Source organism: Balaenoptera physalus (assembly GCF_965194825.1).
Source record: "Balaenoptera physalus genome assembly, chromosome: 16".
Classification (NCBI taxonomy): Eukaryota; Metazoa; Chordata; class Mammalia; order Artiodactyla; family Balaenopteridae; genus Balaenoptera; species Balaenoptera physalus.
The window spans coordinates 14,489,004-14,503,568 of NC_138898.1; the positions used below are offsets into that span (position 1 = coordinate 14,489,004).

General features: G+C 51.9%; 1 long non-coding RNA gene across 1 annotated transcript in view; it reads right to left on the bottom strand.

The window, feature by feature from the left end:
- The window catches only part of LOC309645800, a 141,586-nt gene extending 130,604 nt beyond the window's left edge, over positions 1 to 10,982 (bottom strand). Inside the window, exon 1 of the long non-coding RNA XR_014255069.1 lies at positions 10,383 to 10,982. This is a non-coding gene — a long non-coding RNA (uncharacterized lncRNA). The remainder of the gene's footprint in view (positions 1 to 10,382) is intronic.
- Positions 10,983 to 14,565: the final 3,583 nt, after the last annotated feature.

Consider the following 14,565-nt stretch of genomic DNA (forward strand, 5'->3'; position numbering starts at 1 on the left):
TCCTCAGCTCCCACCTGGAGCTGACCCCAGCCCTGTCCAGCCTTGGGGTGTGATCCAAGCTGGGCACACCAGCATCAAGGCTGGATGAGAACCTGGAGCCCAGGAAGACACACATGATCAATACTAAGCCAATCTCCTACAAGATTATCCTGGCCTCTGATATCCAGTCGTAAAGAAAATCACTCAGCACGCTAGGGAGATGTGACAAATGCCACGGATTACAGTTTGGGATGTTCCTAGTGAGAGTAAGTGAGTTCGGGATTGTTTCCTGCAGTAAATAATTCATCCACTTTAAATTTCGTTTTTTCTTACCAATGTCTTCCCTCCCTGCCTCTCCCGCCAGCTCCCTCTCAGGCCTGATTTCTCCAAGGCTCCCACCCCACCTCTATCCAGGGCAACCCCGGACAGGAGCTCATTTGTATTATGAGTTCCTTGCAGTTCCAGCAAGGAGCTCATAATACAAATGTTTTGAGGCTGTTAATGACGCTCATCATCATTCTCTGCTAATTAGTAACACTGGCAAGAAAAACTTCTTTGTGACGGAGGCTGAGGACCACCCACGCAGGAGAGCCTAGTTGGGGTAGCCATGGGGAAGGCTGGAGCTACGCTGGGGAGCCGGGCATGGGGTAGGGCACCAAGGAGGGTCAGCTTGCTGGACCGAGGGTGGTCTGGCCAGAGACAGCTCCTACCATGAAGGACTCCTTCCTCTGCTCCATAGGCTACATCATTCAGAGCCTATCAGATGGCTTGAGGCGGGGCTGGGACCGGGCCAGGAGGCAGGAAAAGAGGTCTAGCTAGTGATGGCCCCTTCACCACAGCTATAGGCACTTCAGGGCCCTGAGTCAAAAGCATTTAAGAATCAATTTAATTACCAGGCGGCATGGGTGACGGGGGCGGATAGATTGGGAGTTTGGGATTGACATGTACACACTGCTGTATTTAAAATAGATAACCAACAAGGACCTACTGTATAGCACAGGGAACTCTGCTCAATATTCTGTGATAACCTAAATGGGGAAAGAACTTAAAAAAGAGTAGATACATGTATATGTATAACTGAATCACTTTGCTGTACACCTGAAACTAACACAACATTGTTAATCAAATGTACTCCAAACTAAATTAAAAAGTTTTTAAAAGAATCAATTTAAGAATCAATTCTGAGACCTGGGGCTCAGAATTGGCGGATGGTGGGCACCCGTGTGGAATCTCTTAACTCACCAGCAGCTGGGTCTCCAGCAGATGACTGCTCAACAAGCAGACCACAGGGAGGTGCTAGGCATATGATCTCCAGGAACTCTTAGCTTGGCGTGCGGAGATGGAGAATAACAGCCAACATTTATGGAGATTTTACTATGTGCTAAGAACTTATACAGATCCATTGATTCCTCCCAACATCACCATGAGGTAGGTACTTTTTTGGATTGGGGTTTGATTTTTTAATTTTTTGATAGGTACTCTTTTTTATCCCCATTTTACAGATGAGAAACCTGAGGCACAGAATGATCAAGTAATTTGTCCACGGTCACAATAAGGCAGAACCAGTAGTAGACTCAGGGAGCCTGGGTCCAAAGCTCACCTGTTTTTACCATAAAACGTCTAACAGGCAAGTAAAAAGACAGTTTTGATTCATTGTGAACCATGCTAAAATAGGGTACATTTGGGGCTGCAGGAGCACAGAATAAGCATGCCATACAGTGTTGGGTGATCAGCGAAGGCTTCCAGGAGGAGGTGAGGTCTGAGAGAGCCTTGAGGGGTACATAGGAGTTCACTAGGGGAACTGGAGGTGGAAAGGAATTCCAAAAGGAGAGGGCATCGTGAGCAAAGCACGGAGAAAAGAAAGGGCAGAATTCAAGTGGTCTAGTGATGTTTGAGGATAAGGAGTGAGGTGGGGAACCGTGAGAAACCAAGCTGAGGACACTGGAGGTGCTGGATGCTATGCGGAGCAGGAAGGGCAGCAGAGAAGAGCTGACTTTAGGATGAAGGGGGACGTTGTAGGGAGAGACACCTGGGAGACTGGTGACGGGCCAGGAAAGGGCTGGCCAGGGATTGGAGAGGAGGAGGCAAATTCAGTAAATGATTTGGAGGTAAAAGAGGGCAGAATGAGTGATAGATTGCAAGCGGAGGGAGGATAAAAGAGAGGGAGAGTCCAGGAGGTGGGACCAGCAGGCTCCAGGCAGGCAGGAGGAGACCGCCTTTCTCCCCAAGCACAGGGGAACCCTGCCAGGCCTCTTGGGGAGGGGGCACAGCAGGCTGATTCAAGCCCAGCTTGGCTGGTAGAGGGCCCAGCCACCAGCAGCTGATAAGGCAAGAAGTGCCCAAGCCTGAAAGACCCCCCAGCCAACTATATCTCCTCCTCTGGCACCTTAAATCCCACCTTTCTAGCTTGATTCTCTTGGGTAAATCATTGCCTGCTCTCTGATGGGGAGATCGTATTATGCCTTGAACTCCTCTTACACAGTGTGGTAGACAAATTACATATCATCTTTTTTCAGGGGCCACTTTCTGGGGTTCCCCCAGGCAGAATAAATTCTTCCCTCATCTGAGGTGCCAGAGTGCCATGTATGCTTGCACAGCCCTGATGATATTAGAGTGAGTTGCTTTTTTTTTTTCCCCGCTGTCCGCTGCATTAGCCTGGGAGTTCCTGGAGGGGCGAGGTGACAAGGGATCTTTTTGTTTGTGTTTTTGCAAATGAGGACAATTTTGCATTAATGCAATTTTTAAAGTGTGTCTCCCCTTCTAGACCTAACCCTCTGAAGGGGGTCTCTTGTCTTATTTTATTTATCATGCAGTAACATTGACTCTTTTTTGGTGTTCAGCTTTATACATTTCAACACTTATAGATTCATGTAACCACTGTCTGAATGCACTTTGAATTCACATAAATGGTATTATGCCACAGAACCTCCACTGGTTTATTTTTTCTTTTTTTTTTTTTTTTGGCCGAGCCTTGCGGCTAGCGGGATCTTAGTTCCCTGGTGACCAGGGATCGAACCCAGGCCCCAGCAGTGAAAGCACCGAGTCCTAACCCCTGGACTGCCAGGGAATTCCCCCCATTGGTTTCTTACTCCTTTCATTTTGTGTTTTAAAGACCCATCCATGTCTGTCACTGTGTACACGTCTCTAGCACTAACAGCTGCCCAGACCTCCGCGCTGTGTGCCCCTGCGCCCTCCTGCCCACTCCCCTGGGGACGGCACTGGAGTTGCCTCCAGCTCCCCACACCACAGACGATGTTGGCATGAGCTCCCCCAGACTTGTCCCTTGTGGACATGCTGAGAATTTCCCTGGGATATATATCCAGGAGCAGAACCCCTGGGTCCTAGGGTCATCGTATAAATAATGATCTCTAAATCCCACGTCGCTCACAAGGGTGTCCCAGCCCATCTTGGGAGACGACAGGCCATGTAGAGCCAGGATGCACCAATAAGACTATTCCAGGTGTTAAAATGTTGACACTCTTCCACTCTGGTGGCTAAATAGCTACTTCCCTGTCTTCTGAGTCTCCCAAGGGCTCAGCCCCCCTCCTTGACCTCCAGCTCCTCCTGGAGCCCCTGGCTTTTCCCAGGATCTAGCAAGTAATGGGTTATACCTCACCCAGAAAGGGCCTCCAGGGTCCTGCTCTAGTTCCCAATGTCCATTCCCCACTATTACATATTTTGAATATTATCGTTGTCCATAACCTTGTGTAGGAGAAAGAGCCTGACAAGGGCCCCAGGGGTTGAAGATCAAGTCCTCCCCAGCCAGTTTCTGGCCACCCCCTCCCCTTACTGGATTCCCACAGCACAAGACCAGCACTTCAGGGATTGCCATGCCCTCTGGAAACATGCTTGCATAATCCCACAGCCACCCTGAGAGCTAGGGCGTGGTTCTCCCCATTTGACAGATGAAGAAACTGAGGCCCAGAAAGTGGGAATGACTTGCCCAAGGTCACACAGTGAGTAAGGAGCAGAGCTGGGACCCAAGAGTGTTTGAAGATGGAGACAGACCCCAGCGCACTCCTGCTTTGAGGGGTCTCCACTCCACACCACAGGCGGTAAAACACACCCACACCCACGTCATGCATCTTTTATGCACGAGCATGGGAGAGGTGAGCTGAATTTCTGTTGACGAGCTGGCAAAATGCTAGGTTTTGTAGACATTTAATTAAACACTCATTAATTTCGATTTTGCAGTTTTCATTTTGTATTTTGGAGCTAATCTTTTTTTCTCCTTTTTTCCTTTCACATCTCTAAGTTTTCTGTAGGCCCTTGACAAGAAGATCAAAGGCCCTTCTGAATGCCTGAACAATCACATGTGGTACTGAGTCCTGCTAGCAACTGGACCCAAGTCTGTCCCTCCGTCTCAGTGATGGGCCCTTGGTAGATATCCAGGCTTCAGCTGATCTGGCGGGTGGGGGGCACAGAGGTCAGTCAACCTGGGGTCCTGCCCTCAAGGGGTCTCTGTTCTGCCTCGGAAACAACATTCCCAAAGGCAAAGGCTCTCTAATCCCAGGAGGTGTGTGCTCAGGCTGGCTGTAGGGAGTCAGCACAGTGATTCTCTGAAGCTAGCAGCTGGGGCAAGGGTGAGGGATTCCTGGTATAGAATGGAAGTTATCGGCAGGCTTTTTTTAAGGTAGCGAGGAAGAGGGAAGAGTGGGGGCCTGGGATCCCAGGATTCTAGGCCTAGAGCCCTGGTCCAGATTAATAATAGTGTCAACCAGTATCTATTGGACACCTTCTGGGGTCCAGGTACTGTACTCCCATCATTTTATTTAACCTTCATGATATCTGTGGGATGCAGGCAGGGCAAAATATTTCATACCCAGTACAGCATGTGTGGGTCCATCAGAACATTCACCACTGATGCTGGAGCAAGTCCTTGAGGTGCCCAGAGGAGCTTTTAGTTTTTGGATTGTGGGTAGGAGAGGCATCCTAGGTGGGAGTGGGGTAGTAGCGGGGAAGAGCACTGAGTCCATGGGCTATTTACAGACCAGTATGGAAGTACTGCAATATTTTAACAAGCTCAGCTGAGTATCACTTCAGGTTATGGGTACTATTATTATCATCTCCACTTTACAGTCAAGGAAACAGGTCTGGGGAGATGCAGTGACTTGCCCCTTTAGTCAGGAGGTGCTACCTGAACTCAGACATAGATCTGGCTCATACCTTTTATCATGAGGCTCCTAGGTTTAGCATTCTGGCTGTTTTCTCTTTGCCCAAAAAGCCTTGACATAGGCCTCCTGGCTGCAGCCTCCAGCTCAAAGGGCGGCAGCTTAGGCGGGAGGAAGGGAAGGGTTAACTAGGCCACACCCCCGGGGCAGTCATGGCATCACCCTCAGGCCTGGCAGCCGCTGGCACCCACCCGAGTCTCACCTCCACGGGCTCCAGGTGAGAGAAGCTGGAGCCAGGTCCGCCAGGGACCCAGCAGCGTGGTTTCTCTTTGACTCCCCTGGAGGCTGCCTGCTCCAAGCCCAGAATCAAAAGCAGGCAGTAGTGGCCAGTGCCTCGGGGTCCCCAGGATGGCAGCCGTGGGCTGCCCCCTTCCACCTGCTCGGCCGGGGCCACTGCCAGGGCTCCCCTTCTGCCATATTCTTGGGGACCAGCCAGAGCAGGAGATGGGCTGAGAGAGGCTCTGGGCCACAGGAGAGAAGGGAAAACAATGTAAGGTCAGGGCATCAGGGGCTCAGACCCAGGACAGGCAGGGTGTGGGTAGGGCTCCAGGAGGCTGGAGTGAGGAGCGCGGGGCCTCCCAGAAGCATGGAGCTCCAACAGGGAGCTCCCCCCGCTCAGGGTTTGGGCAGATCTCAAGGTGAGAGGTGTAGGGGACCGGTGAGAAAAAGCAACGACTTTAAAAAGGAATTAGTCAGGAGGAGGTGACAGGCCCATTCTGAAGCAAGATGAATGGGTTTCAGTTGGAGAAAATGATTCTAATTTATAATCTGCTTCTTGCTGCCGCTCGCCAATTAATTCTCTATAGATACATAAATAGGCCGTGTGTTTGCTTTGCTTCAAACATAATAAACATTATACTCTGTCCTCTTCTTTTGTGCCGGTTCCTGTCACGGCATCAGTCCCCACAGCTAATTCCTCACACCTGTCTCTGCCACTCAGGGGAGCAGGGCTGCTGAGGAGGAAGTGCCCGGCTCCAGGAAGCTCATGGCACCGGGAGATAAATGACGGATCCAGAAGCTGTGGGCACCTGCAGCAAGGCTGGGCTCCCCACTAGCTCAGGAGAAGCCTAGGCAAGCAGGGAGGGAGGGAGGGAAGGAGAGGGGCGGAGGGAGGGGAGCCCCCCCAGCCTCCTATGCCACAAACTTAGGGACCATCTTCCCACTGAGGGAGGGACGGAGGGAGGAAGAGAATGAGCCATCGTTACTCTCTGTCCTTCCGTCATTGGCCTCAGCTCGCTGGGCTTCAGACACATGTGCCTCCTGGCTCTTCCTCAGACACACCCAGCCAGCCTCTGCTCCTGGCTTTTGCACTTGCCCAGAAGGCTCTTTCCCTAAAAAGCCACCTCCTTTGTGTCTTTCTTCATATATCTCACCTATAGCAGTGGGATATTTTCCAGGCCCCGCCCCCTTCCCAAAACGGGAACCTCCTCTTTGACACTCTTGGTGCCCCTTTCTTGCTTTAAATCTCTACTAAGCACTATCTAATGTACTATTTATTTTACTAATTTATCTTTTTTTTTTTTTTTTTAATGGCTGTGTTGGGTCTTCGTTTCTGTGCGAGGCCTTTCTCTATTTGCGGCAAGCGGGGGCCACTCTTCATGGCGGTGCGCGGGCCTCTCACTATCGCGGCCTCTCTTGTTGCGGAGCACAGGCTCCAGACGCGCAGGCTCAGTAATTGTGGCTCACTGGCCCAGTTGCTCCGCGGCATGTGGGATCTTCCCAGACCAGGGCCCGAACCCGTGTCCCCTGCATTGGCAGGCAGATTCTCAACCACTGCGCCACCAGGGAAGCCCACTAATTTATCTTATTTATTGTCTTCCTTAATTGGAATGGAAGTCCATAAGGGCATCCCCGTATTCACTGCTGTATCCACAGTGCCTTGGGACATAGTAGATGCTCAGTAAATATTTATGGAAATGAATGAATGAGGTGGGGATGGGATGGGAGGGAACAGCAGATGGGACCCAAAGGCTGAAATGGTTTCTTGGTCCAGCTTATCATCTCACCTGACGACACCCTGGCAAAACCAAGGTGAGGGGAGGGGGATTGACTTGCCCAAGGTCACAATTATTTATTTAGTGAAATGATTGTGCATCTATTGTGTGCCAGGCACTGTTCTAGGAGCAGTGACCCAGAAGATAAGATCCCTGCCCTCACAGAGCTTACAGTCCAGAGGGAGGAATGGTCATTGGACAGTTTAACAAACGAATGTAAATGCCAGGAAGTAACAAGAGCTAAGAAGATAAATAAATCAAGGTGACAAGACGGGTAACGGCAGGGGTGAGGCGGAGTGGGGGGCACCACTGTACTTGAGGGGGTCAGGGAGACCCCCTAGAAGAAGGAGCCTGAGCAGAAACGCCATTGGCAAGAAGACAACCTTGTGGAACAGAGCAGGGCCAGGATTTCCACTCACACGAGTCTGCTCCAAAGGGTGTGTTCTTCCTGGATCCAACTGTGTTGCCACTAAAAATGAGCATTCCGTGAGGAGTGAGGTGACAGTGAGGAGACCATAAATCAAAGCAAGAAGTACCCACTTGGAGTGGATGAGTTGGGGCCTGAAATCTGAGTGGGAGCATCCCCTGGGAGCAAGGGATGAGGCAGGGGCCTCTCAAATAGAGGTACCGTGGGAGCAAAGGCCTGGAGGAGGGAGTAGAGATGCTGAGGCAGAGCAACCTGGCTCTGGGGGAAGGTGGGGGGGAAGCCCGTGATTTGTAGTGTTTGCCAATTTCCATAGTGTAAATAATCTCCACATGGTCAATTTCAAGGGCTTGTGAAACTGGCTTGCAAAATTCCTGAAAAATCCAACAATTGGCTTTGATGAGTCAGTCCAAGCACACCAGGTATCAATAAGGGGGCTGGCCAGACAACATCCACCTGGGGAAAGAGCAAGGAATGGTTTCCAAATGTGGAGCAGAGAATCCTGGACTCATAACTGGAAGGGCCCTCAACCATCGGGAAATTATCCCCTGCCACTCCTCCTGCAATTTACAGAATAGAAAACAAAGGCCAAGAGAGAACCAGGAATTTGCCCCAAAACACAGAGAATTGGGGCCAGACGCAGGACTGGGAGGAGACCTCAGACTTCTCAGGGTGACTAGCTCCCTCTCTGCTGCTTCTTAGAGGATCAGGATCTATGATGACCCCATCAGGCCTGACAGTCAAAGACACCCATGTGGGGCACAAAGAGGGAAGCAACAGCGGATGTGTATTTCAGGTCCAATGGAGGAGAGAAGTGGGTGAGATTAATGACATCTGGTGGGGTGGTACTTAAGCTGGGTTTTGAAGGATAAATAGGAGTTTTCCAGCAAGACAAAGGAAGAAAGAGATATCCAAGGGGGCAGGAATGGCTTCATAAAAGCTCAGAGTGCAATTTTTTAAAACATATACTAAAAGTATTTGGCATTACCAGGATATAAGGTTCAAGAAGGAAGTAGCAAGAGATAGAGCTGGAGGGACTTCCCTGGTGGCGCAGTGGTTAAGAATCCACCTGCCAATGCAGGGGACGTGGGTTCAAGCTCTGGTCTGGGAAGATCCCACATGCTGTGGAGCAACTAAGCCCATGCGCCACAACTACTGATCCTGCACTCTAGAGCCCGCGAGCCACAACTACTGAGCCCGTGTGCCATAACTATTGAAGCCCGCGCACCTAGAGCCCATGCTCCGCAACAAGAGAAGCCACGGCAATGAGAAGCCCGCACACCACAATGAAGAGTAGCCCCCGCTCACCTCAACTAGAGAGAGCCCACGCGCAGCAATGAAGACCCAATGCAGCCAAAAATAAATAAATTTATAAAAGAGATAGAGTTGGAGAGGTGATGCCCTGCTCCCTATGCTGAAGCAGTAATGGTTGGCTTTCAGGCAATTGCAAAGAAGCTATTTTAAGATGGGTCCTCCTGCCTTATCAGAATCAGGTGAGTGAGGTGGTGCAGCAAGGGCCACTTCCTCGTGGTTGAGGGCCTGCAGGGAGGGAAGGCCAGGCTTCTCCAGTGGCACGGCCTTCCTCTACTGGAGCTCAGCAAGTCATTCACCCCATCGTGGGTCTCTCCCCCCAGCCCCCTGCTTATCCCCCTTCCCCTCCTGCTGGCTGCTCTTCTCCAGGCCAGGAATAGAACCTCACATCTGACAATCCTCAGCGGTGTTTAAATTTAATGGGCCCTCCTGCTTTTTTCCTCCTCAGCACCTGGGCTGGGCACTCTGCTGCAGCCCTGGGGAGAGGCAGGTGAATAATTCAGGAAGAGTGGAGTGTTTGAAGCCTTGGAGTGGGGTGTGTGGCAGGGCTGTCTCCCTCTCCCACCCCAGGGAAGGGGTTCAGGAGGGATGGTCCAGGTGTTCGGGCCCTGTTCTACTCTCACTGTGTCTTTGGGGACTTTCAGGAAAGCCCAGGGGAGCCCTATTCCCATCTCCAGGCAGCCACCTGCAGTGTGGGGTCTCAGGGCTGTAGACGCTGTCTAGGGCCAAAGGGAAGGGAGGGGAAGAAGGGAAAGGTGATGGGCTGCTTTCCCAGTGGGCTGCTTGGATCTGGATCCAAAGAGAAGAAAAAGGACACAGTTTGTGTGGGAGGCAGAAGTTTGAGGTCTAGTCCCAGACTGATGTTCCAAGTGCCAGGTCAGGGGACGGGGATGCAATCAGAGATGGAGGGCTGGGCCAGGCAGGGCAGCTGGAGAGGCCTCCCAGGGCCTGGGGGCATGTCTGCTGTCCATGTTGCTCCCGCAGGCTGGGTCTCGGTGGCTTGGACCCAGACTTGGACAAGCTCTCCTCGCCCAGAAGTTCCCCAGGCACTGGGCTCCTTCTTCCACATCAACCCAAACTACCCCTCCGCAAACAAAGCAGGCTTTCCATTTTCTAGCTTTGGCACCTTTCCAGCCATTTTCATTCCTTCCTTCCTTCACTCATTAACAAATATCTATTGAGCATCTACTATGCGGTATCCACAGGAGTCATCAGTGAACAAAACAGACTCAGTCTTTTTTTTTTTTAAGAAAAAATTATTTATTTATTTTTGGCTGCGTTGGGTCTTTGTTGCTGCACGCGGGCTTTCTCTAGTTGCAGAGAGCAGGGGCTACTCTTCTTTGTGGTGCACGGGCTTCTCATTGCGGTGGCTTCTCTTGTTGCAGAGTACAGGCTCTAGGCACGCAGACTTCAGTAGTTGTGGCACACAGGCTCAGTAGTTGTGGCACGCGGGCTCTAGAGTGCAGGCTCAGTAGTTGTGGCGCATGGGCTTAGTTGCTCCACGGCATGTGGGATCTTCCCAGACCGGGGCTCGAACCCATGTCCCCTGCATTGGCAGGGGGATTCTTAACCACTGCGCCACCAGGGAAGTCCCCAGACTCACTCTTTGAATCCTGGAGCTTGTTTTCCATCCCTGCGCTCTCTCCCTTGAGGAGAAAAGGGGAGAAGGGAGAGGGATCCTGGCTTTAACCCCTGTTCTGTCACTGACTTGCTCTGAATCTCTGGCTGGTCACTTTCCCTCTCTAAACCTTCCCCATCTGGAGCGTGCGGCTGATAATCCCACATTACCGAGTTGTTGTTCTCCTTATTAATTACAGCAAACATTTATTCTAAGTGCTTACATGGGTTCACGCATTCACCCAGCCCTTTGACCTAAGCACTGTTACCACCATGCCCGTTTTACCTATGAAGAAACTGAAACGTGGAGAGGTGAAGTCACTTGCCCAGGACGACACAGCCGGTAAGTGGGGTGATGGGGTTTGAACCCAGACAGTGTGCCCCAGGATGAACGCGATGGGGTGTTTAAGTGCGCAGCGGGCGTTCGGAGCGTGTGTCTCCCCTGCAGGCTCGCAGCCCACCGGCTCACTCCCGGGCGGCGGGGCCTCCCCCCACCTCCCCCCCGCCCCGCCCCTGCGCTCCAGTCGCCCGGGTGGAGGAAGCCTGGGGTCCGTAGAGGCTCAGAGCGCTGCGAGCCCCTCGTGGGGGGCCCTTCATCCGCGTCTGGGTCCAAGGTCCCTTCCTGGGAGGGGCTGGGGGGCGCCCTGACTGCCCCCCCACAACGCCCACCGGCGGGCTGGCGGCCCCAGTCCCCGCGCTGACATTTCTTTGGTTGTTCATGTCACGGCCCTTCAGTCTGCGCAGTTTTACAAATGTGCTGGCGAGATGAAAGGCGCCGGGAACAGCGACTGCAGAGCAAGTTCGGAAAAGCTTTTAACTTCCGGCTTCTAGAGACAAAACGCGAGGAGGGGGAGGAAAGGAGGGATGGGGTGGAGGGGGAAAATAGAGGGAGGGAAACAGAGGAAGAGAGTGCGGGAAAGAGGGAAAGGGAGGGAGGGAGGGAGGAAGGAAGGGAGGGGAGGCATTGAGAGCAGAAAAGGAGGGAGGAGAGACAGAGGGAGGAGGAGGATGGGGACAGAGAGAGCCAGGATAGGACAGGTGAAGTGGAGGCAGAGGGAGACTGAGGGAAAGGGACAAACAGAGATAGGAAAAGACAGAGAGACACACAGAGAGAGAGGCAGAGAGAGTGAGGGAGGGTGGACAGATGGAGTAGGAAGTGGGTAGAGAAAGACAGACACAGAGACACAGCTAGGGGGAGAGAGAGAGTGAGAGAGAGAAAGAAAGAACAGCCAGAGAGAAGAACAGAAGGACAGGTAGAAAGAGACAAATAAGGAGACAGACACTAAGAGAGAAAGAGTCAGGGAGACCCAGAAACACTGCTGAACAGAAGGAGACAGAGGGGGGTTGAGCAGGGGAGACAGACGGTGAGAAGGCAACAGGCAGACATAAAGAAATGAACAAGGAGATAGAAAGATAGAGAAGGGCTGCAGGTGGAGACAGAGAGAAGTGGGGCCCTGTGGGCTCCAGCCACGGTGTAAGGAAATGTAGAAAAGGAGAGAAGAGCCAGGGAGTAGGGCAGAGCCTGGAGCTGAGGGCAGTCCGCCCGCTTCCTTGACACCTGCTCAAACTCTTGAGCAGACCCTGCCATTAAGGCGTTCAGGCTGGAGCAGCTGTTCTCAGTTGTGTGTGTGTCGGGGTGGTGGTGGTGATTTTGCCTCACAGGGGAGGTTTGGCCATGTTGGGACACATTTTTGGTTGTCACATCGGGGGTGGGTAGGGGGGATTGATGGATGTGCTGGCACTAGTGAGTAGAGGCCAGGGGCGCTGCTAAGCACCCTGCAATATACAGGACAGCCTCCCACAACAAAGAATTGTCTGACCCCAAACATCAATAGTGCCAAAGTGGAGAAACCCTGGGCTAGAGGGAGGGGAATATTTATGGCCCCGGGTGACTACTCAAAAGGAAAACGTGCTCAGTGTCTCAGGATGGTGTTGGAAGCATCTGATATAAGTGAAAGGAGGACTTTTACAAACCCCCTCTCCGGAATCATTCTAGCCATTCCCCCCACCCTCTCCCACCCTTCCTTATCCCATCCCCATGCCTGGCAGAGCAGCATCTCCCTTATAAGTACACTCACCAGGCTATAATATAATCATGCACAGATTCGGACCTCTAACTGAGCACCTACAATGCATTAGGCACATTGCTTGCCTGGGGACGTATGGCACACCAGTTCAGTATGTGGGCTCTGGTGTGGTTTGAATCCCAGTTCTGCCACAAACTACTTGTGTGACCTGGGGCAAGTTTAGAGATTTTCTGTGCCTCAGTTTCCACATCTCTAAATGTGTGTGTTGGTTGGTATGAGAATCAAATGAAATGATCCATGTAAAGCAATTAGCACAGGGCTTGACACGTGGCAAGAGCTTGCTAAATGCTAACGACTGTTATTATCATGTCATTTTATCTGCACAAGGACGCTGAGGGAAGTGGCTTGCCCAATACCACACAGCCTGCTCTCAGCCCAGTGTGCTTCCTCTGTCATACTACACAACCTCTTGCTGACCCTGTCACACTGCAGCAGAAGTTCCTGCTTACCTTCTCCCAGACCAGAGTGCAAGGTCAGGCCCAAGTGCCAGGCACCAACCTGATCTCGCCACTTGCCAGCTGTGGGAGCTTGACATTTCAGCACTTGGTGCCTCTGTTTCCCCATTTGTAAAATGGGGCTCATACTAGTTAGTATCTGATTGTTGCGAGGACTTAAAAGCAAAATCATGGCATACAGGAAGTGTTCAATCATGGCTGATGGTGACCTCAGTGTGTGTTCAGGGCCTAGCGTAGTGCCTGGCCCAGAGTGGATGTTCAGAGAAGGTTTGTTGGAGGAAGGAAGGATTAGAAATAATCATGGAAGTGAGTCTGAGGAGTCCTTGAGAGAGGAAACCCAGGAGATCTAATAAAGAGTCATGGGGAGAAGAGAGAGATCAAAAGAAAGATGCATGAGGAGTTCATTCAATGAACGTTTATGGAGCACCTACTGTGTGGATGCAGGTGTGAGAGCAACAGTGTCCCAGGCCAGAACAACCTGTGGACAATTAAACAGGTCTGACTCCTGAGATGAGCGGCACACAGCAGGGTCTGGAGGGAGAGGAAAGGAGAGAGGGGTAGCTGGAGCAAATGGCCAAAGTGAGTCGGAGGGGAGGAAGAGAACAGAAAGTGAGGAGATGCATCTGGAAGGGCTGGCCTCTGGTCTCTGAAAGCATGAAAGAGTGGAGGCTAAGAATAGAGAGGAGAGGGGAGGAGAGAGGCGAGAGAAGGAGGGGGCGATACAGAGACAGGGCTGGGAGAGATCAATGCAGGGGAATAAACCTAGAGAAGGACTTAAGGGAGGGAACAGGCTGGCAAGATGGAGAATAAATCTCAAAATAAATAAAAGAGTGATGGAGTTTAGTGGGAGGGGCCAGAGGGGCAGGCATGAGAGAGGTGATTTCAATCACCAGGGAGGAAAGAGAAGAACCAGGACATGGGGATGGAGATGGAAATTAGGGAAGGAGGCAAAGGAGGAAGCAGGATGGGGTGAGGTAGAGCCTGGGTCCCTGAGGACCCACAGGACTCCAGGGGCCCTGGGGCTCCCTGCTCCCTCTTGGCCTTGAACTTCATACATCATTATGTGTCTGGTCAGTGACAGCATGGCAGGACAGAGGTATATGGGAGTCTTGGCTCCTCCTATCCTTCACCCCCTATCCAACAGCCCTAGGGGGGGCTCCTAAGGGGACATCCAATCCAAGAAAAAGAATGGGTCTATGGAACTCATCGGTCCTAGCCCACCAGCAACAACCTCATACTGAGAGCTAAGGGGCCAGGGGTCTCCTCCATAAGGCCTCATCCTGGAGAGATGAGACTAGAGAAAGCCATGCAGCCAGCAGAAAGAAACTGGGCCAGGCAGAAAGACCTCAGGCAGCGGGCTAGCTGGATTTGAAAGAGATTGGAAAATCCACCTGCACGGTGTTTCAGGGCAGGGGAGGGGCTGGATGGGGGTGGGGGGATTTTATTCGGCGGCTCTGGGGGCCAAGGTGGCGCTAAATTTAGGATGGGATGTCTTTCCTGTTTACTTTGTTGGTTGCAGGATGTCCA